Source organism: Galeopterus variegatus, unplaced genomic scaffold (genome assembly GCF_000696425.1).
Source record: "Galeopterus variegatus unplaced genomic scaffold, G_variegatus-3.0.2 Scaffold2473, whole genome shotgun sequence".
NCBI classification, from domain to species: domain Eukaryota; kingdom Metazoa; phylum Chordata; class Mammalia; order Dermoptera; family Cynocephalidae; genus Galeopterus; species Galeopterus variegatus.
Genome location: NW_007728584.1, coordinates 151,738 through 157,522, shown reverse-complemented (window position 1 = coordinate 157,522; position 5,785 = coordinate 151,738). Strand labels below are relative to the sequence as shown.

The following is a 5,785-nucleotide window of genomic DNA, read 5'->3' as shown; positions in this document are numbered from 1 at the left end:
CCCCCTAGTCCTAGAAAGTTTCAAATGCAGAGACTGGTATAATGAAAGTGCATCAATTATCAACACATTAGCTCTGTCCTTTCCCTCACTGGGTAATTATTTTAGGTAATATGTTGTCTTAAAATCCCACCTCTAAGAGCCAGCTGGTTAGCTCACTTAGAGTGGAGGTAGTAACACCAAGGTCAAGGGTTTGGATCTCTTACAGGCCAGCTGCCAAAGAATCTCTAAGGTGGGACTTGATCTAAGATGGCTCCTGGCATTTACTCCATAATCCCCTCTCCTTGAGTGGGCTGGATCTACTGTCACTTGTGAGATGAGGTGATAAGACTTGCTAGTTTGCTTTGTCTCCTTGGATTGCTTTCTTTGATCAAGAGGCCCCTGTACCGAGGAAGAGAGGGCAGTGTCTAGCCAGTAGAGTACAAGGAACAATCCTGCCAACTGCCATGTGAGTTTGTAAGCAGGTCCTTCCCCTAGTGGAAGCTTGAGATGATTACAGTCCCAGCAGACATCTTGATGGCAATGAGAGACCCTGAGACAGAAAACCCACATATGCTGCCTCTCAGTTCCTGACTTATAAAAAAAANTCCTATAACCTGGAAAGGATTATTTTCAGATCAAGGTTAAACATTTTGACAACACAAGTTCCATATAAGCTTAGATGAGGTGCAGAAGAGACAGGTTGTCTTATTAGAGGGTGGAAGTTTTCCCAGCTCCTTGGTCTGGTCCTTGATCCTAGTGGATGGACTAAGGAGTGGTGGAGTAACTAGGTCTTAACCAGATGCTCCCATATCCCAAACAAGTAGCACTTTCGATCTGGATAGAGTACTGATTGTAATCCACCTTTCTGTTTTCTTTTTAGGAAACTTCTTAGCTGTGGAGTTGGAATCCAAGGCCTCCTATGTTTTCCTGGTCTTCCTGGTCGTGTTTTCCTGTTTGTTCTGGCTGAACAAGTCTCACAAAACTATTGTATTTTAGCCTGAGGACAATCCAGATTTTAAAAGGCTGTGCCTATTTCTTTGAAGAATCAAGGGCTATTAGACCTTGGTAGAATTTCTAACTTTGTAATCTCCCTACCTGGAAAAAGTAAAGTCTTTTCAACTAAATGACCCTAGATTTGTCTGGATGTATAAATGTGTATAGTTTTAGCCACCTGAAAGTAAGTTCTTGCTTTTATGACCCTTAATCATCTAAAGACAAGACTTCCGCATAACAATGATCCTTAAAAGTATGAGTATTAATAGCTTCCCAATGTCTGCTATCCACTTCATAGTCACATATCTCTGTTGGTCCTTAAACTGTCCTGTATGTGTTGCATTTGGGTTGTGTCCCTTCAGAATCAACATAAAGCTCTGCCAACCAATTTTTAAAATAAAGTTTTCTGGTGGTGTGGTTCTAATTCTGCATTTGTCTCTTTCTCCTGTATTCCTGTAACCTGGAAAGGATTATTTTCAGATCAAGGTTAAACATTTTGACAACACAAGTTCCATATAAGCTTAGATGAGGTGCAGAAGAGACAGGTTGTCTTATTAGAGGGTGGAAGTTTTCCCAGCTCCTTGGTCTGGTCCTTGATCCTAGTGGATGGACTAAGGAGTGGTGGAGTAACTAGGTCTTAACCAGATGCTCCCATATCCCAAACAAGTAGCACTTTCGATCTGGATAGAGTACTGATTGTAATCCACCTTTCTGTTTTCTTTTTAGGAAACTTCTTAGCTGTGGAGTTGGAATCCAAGGCCTCCTATGTTTTCCTGGTCTTCCTGGTCGTGTTTTCCTGTTTGTTCTGGCTGAACAAGTCTCACAAAACTATTGTATTTTAGCCTGAGGACAATCCAGATTTTAAAAGGCTGTGCCTATTTCTTTGAAGAATCAAGGGCTATTAGACCTTGGTAGAATTTCTAACTTTGTAATCTCCCTACCTGGAAAAAGTAAAGTCTTTTCAACTAAAATGCTGTTGTATTTGGTCATTGGAGGTAAACATTGAACAGGGGTTGTAAGTAGCAACCAGGTGTCTACAGGTTTCATTTGGGATGTTTCCTGGTCCCAGGTTTTTGTAAGGGGACAATCAGCCTATTGGGTTTCTTTGGATAGGGCATGCTAGTGATTGGATTCTNCTGCCAAAGAATCTCTAAGGTGGGACTTGATCTAAGATGGCTCCTGGCATTTACTCCATAATCCCCTCTCCTTGAGTGGGCTGGATCTACTGTCACTTGTGAGATGAGGTGATAAGACTTGCTAGTTTGCTTTGTCTCCTTGGATTGCTTTCTTTGATCAAGAGGCCCCTGTACCGAGGAAGAGAGGGCAGTGTCTAGCCAGTAGAGTACAAGGAACAATCCTGCCAACTGCCATGTGAGTTTGTAAGCAGGTCCTTCCCCTAGTGGAAGCTTGAGATGATTACAGTCCCAGCAGACATCTTGATGGCAATGAGAGACCCTGAGACAGAAAACCCACATATGCTGCCTCTCAGTTCCTGACTTATAAAAAAAATGACATGATAAATGTGTTTCAAGTCACTTAAGTTTTGGGATAATTTGTTACACAGCAATAAATAATACAGAGCTCCTTAATCAAATTCCCTGTAATGGTCTTGACATTGTGAACATTAACTGCATCAGTCAACTGACCCTACTTCATTTTCTTGACATGACATGTGAAGCTGCCTGGCCCCAACATACATTTCTAGACTTGTCTTGTATTCCATTTCATTCAACTTAACATGTCCAAAACTGAATGCCTGACACCACCCTCCTCTTCCCCCTGGACCCACAAGCCTGTGCCTCCCACGATCTTCCCTATCCCAGGTATTGACAACATTAGCAGTCTAGCTGCTCAGGCCAAAAACCTTGGATTGATCCTTGACATTTTGCTCATGCTCAATGTGAAACAGTGAATTCCATTGCTTGTACCTTCAAAATGTATCTGAAACATATCCCCTCTTAACCACCTCCATTGCTACCACTGCCTTGGTCTAAGCTGCCATCATACAAGCTTGGGTTACTGGTTTCTCTCCTTACACCATTGCCTCCTATAATCTGTTCTCCAAATGCAGCTGAAGTGATCTGTGAAAATCAAAGATTATGTTACTGTCTGCTCAGCACCCTCCAATGTCTCCCCACCTCTCAGTGAAAGCTAAAGTCTGTATCAGGCCCATGTGATCTTTCCCCTCCCTAATCTCTGACCTCATCTCTCTTCTCTTTAGATCTGAATAAGTCACCTGGGCCTCCTAGCTGTTCTTCTATCGCTTTAGGATCGCTCCTACCTCAGGATCTTTGCACTCGCTGTTCCCTCTGCCTGGAGTGGACCTTGCATGGTGCCCTTCCTTGTCTCAATTAGGTATTAAAGCTCTTAAAGCTTCAAACTCACTTGGTGGACTACCTTGTTCACGAGTGAGGTAGAAGTAGCCCCAAATGCCTGCCAGCCATGGACCAGAGAAGCTCCCTAGAGAGTCCTTGTCTCAATTAGGTATTAAAGCTCTTAAAGCTTCAAACTCACTTGGTGGACTACCTTGTTCATGAGTGAGGTAGAAGTAGCCCCAAATGCCTGCCAGCCATGGACCAGAGAAGCTCCCTAGAGAGCTCCCAGCCACTCTGAGTCTTGACTTCGCTGTTGCTTCCGTGAGCTCCAGGGGCAATGGTCCCACCACAGTCCCATCAGATGTTTGACACTTCAGTCTCATCCTACCGCTTTGTCCTGTTCGCTAAGGATCTTGGGCAAATTACTTCACCTTTTTTTTTTTTTTGGCAGCTGGTCAGTAAGGGGTTTTGAACTCCTGACCTTGGTGTTGCAAGGTTGTGCTCTTTTTAAGCTTCAGTTTCCTCATCTGTGAAATAGGGTCATAACAATGCCTACTTCACAGAGTTGTGAGGTTCAATAAAATCATGTCTTTAAAGTGCTTAGTCCAGAGCCTGGCACATAGTAGGGACACAATCTATATCTAGTGAACAAGCACATCTTCCTGCCACAGTCAGATGGGAGAAGGTCTGTGTTGGGGAAATATAAGAAGAAGAATAAGTAGCTCATTGAGTGCTCACGATGTGATATCATATTAACTATTATGTCATGTAATCTATACCCCAACCCTACTTGGTATTATCCCATTTCGTAGATGGGAAAACAGGCTCAGGGAAGTTTAGTGACTTATTTGAAGTTACACACCTTGGAAGTGACATCTTGGGTTTGAATTCTGGCTCTGCCACTTATTAGACATGTGAATTTGGGCAAATGATTCACATCTCTCTGAGCCTCGATTTCTTCATTTGAAAAATAGGGAATATAATGATATCCACCTATGGTGATATTTTTAAGGAGTAAATGAATACTTAGAATTCTGCCTGAAACATAGGAAGAGCTTCTCAAATACTTGCTATTTTTAGTTTCTTTCAATCTTTTTCTTTTTCTCCTTTGAGATTTTGCTTGCTTCACTAATTGTGGCCACAATTGCCAGAGAAGATGGGGTCCCTACCAGGACTTGCAGCCCTAGCCTATGTCTGCAGGGGGCGCTGTGAAAACATTTCTCCAGCCTGTGGCGAGAAGCCTCTGCCCTTGGCTTGGAAAGGGGGAAGTCCTCCTGGCAGGGGTTGTTGCAAATGGGCAAGCTTCTGAGACCTTGCAGCCAACGCTTCTGGGGTCAACTGCAGCAGTGGAGCCTGCAAGAGGGCTGAGAGTTGGGCTGCTGACCATGTGACCTCCAGACTCATCATGCAACAAACAACCCCAAAACGAATTTAGCCACAATCTCTCATCCTAACAAATCAGTAATCAGTTCTCACTTTTCCAGGTTCCTTTCTGTCCTCATTATGTTCTAGTAGTGGGGTGGCTACCACCAGCATGGTTGGAGCATCCCATTTTTTAAGAAAGCCAGAAATCCTTAAAATGTTGGCAACCAGGTAGCTCAGTTGGTTAGAGCACGGTGTTGATAACACCAAGGTCAAGGGTTCAGCCAGCAGCCAAAAAAAAAAAAAAATGTTGGCAACCAATTCCACTTTTATAAACTGTGAACATGGAGCAATGCACATATGTGGGCTGCATATGGCCTGGAGGCCATCAGTTTGTGTTCCTTTCAGCATCACCTCTTGTTCATTCCTGAGCTGGGATGCCAAATAAAACACAGGACGCCCAGTTAAATTTGAATTTCAGATAAACACCACTTAATTTTTTGGCGTAAATGTGTCCCATGCAATAGTTGGGGCATAGTAAAAAATTATGTGTTGTTTATCTGAAATTCTAATTTAACTGGGAGATGTACATTTTTATTTGCTAAGTCTGGCAACCCCATTCACAGGGCACCTGGCTTGGGATGATGTCATCTGTTCATTAAGATGCAGTCTCCATGGACCTCCTACTTTCCCAGTAACTTTCATATTCTCTGGTAACTTGGGTTTTTCCTCCAAGATTGTCTGGGGGAAAGTGGGGTTTGTGGGGTTTCCGGATAGCCAGTTTCCAATCTGTCTTCAAAGCGTGGGTGGGTGGAATTGGCAGGTTCTGTGGCCCACCTGACCCATCCTCTGATCATTCCCACCTATGGTCCTGATGTGAATTAATTGCAGGTCTGTTTAGAAGGTGTCGGTCTTTGGGCCGGTCCGGTGGCGCACTGGATGGTGCGCCGCTTGGGAAGCGTGGCGGCGCTCCCGCCTGAGGGTTCGGATCCCACATACAGACCGGTTCCCGCTCACTGGCTGAGCGAGGCGCGGGAGCAACACCGAGGGTTGCAGTCCCGTTGCCGGTCCCCGGTCCGGTGCGGGGGCAACACTGAGGGTTGCGATCCGTTGCCGGACACGGAAAAAAGACAAAA

General features: G+C 44.3%; 1 long non-coding RNA gene across 1 annotated transcript in view; it reads left to right on the top strand.

The window, feature by feature from the left end:
* LOC103597957 overlaps positions 1–993 on the top strand; it is a 2,809-nt gene extending 1,816 nt beyond the window's left edge. Inside the window, exon 2 of the long non-coding RNA XR_551159.1 lies at positions 860–993. This is a non-coding gene — a long non-coding RNA (uncharacterized LOC103597957). The remainder of the gene's footprint in view (positions 1–859) is intronic.
* The last annotated feature ends 4,792 nt before the right edge of the window (positions 994–5,785 follow it).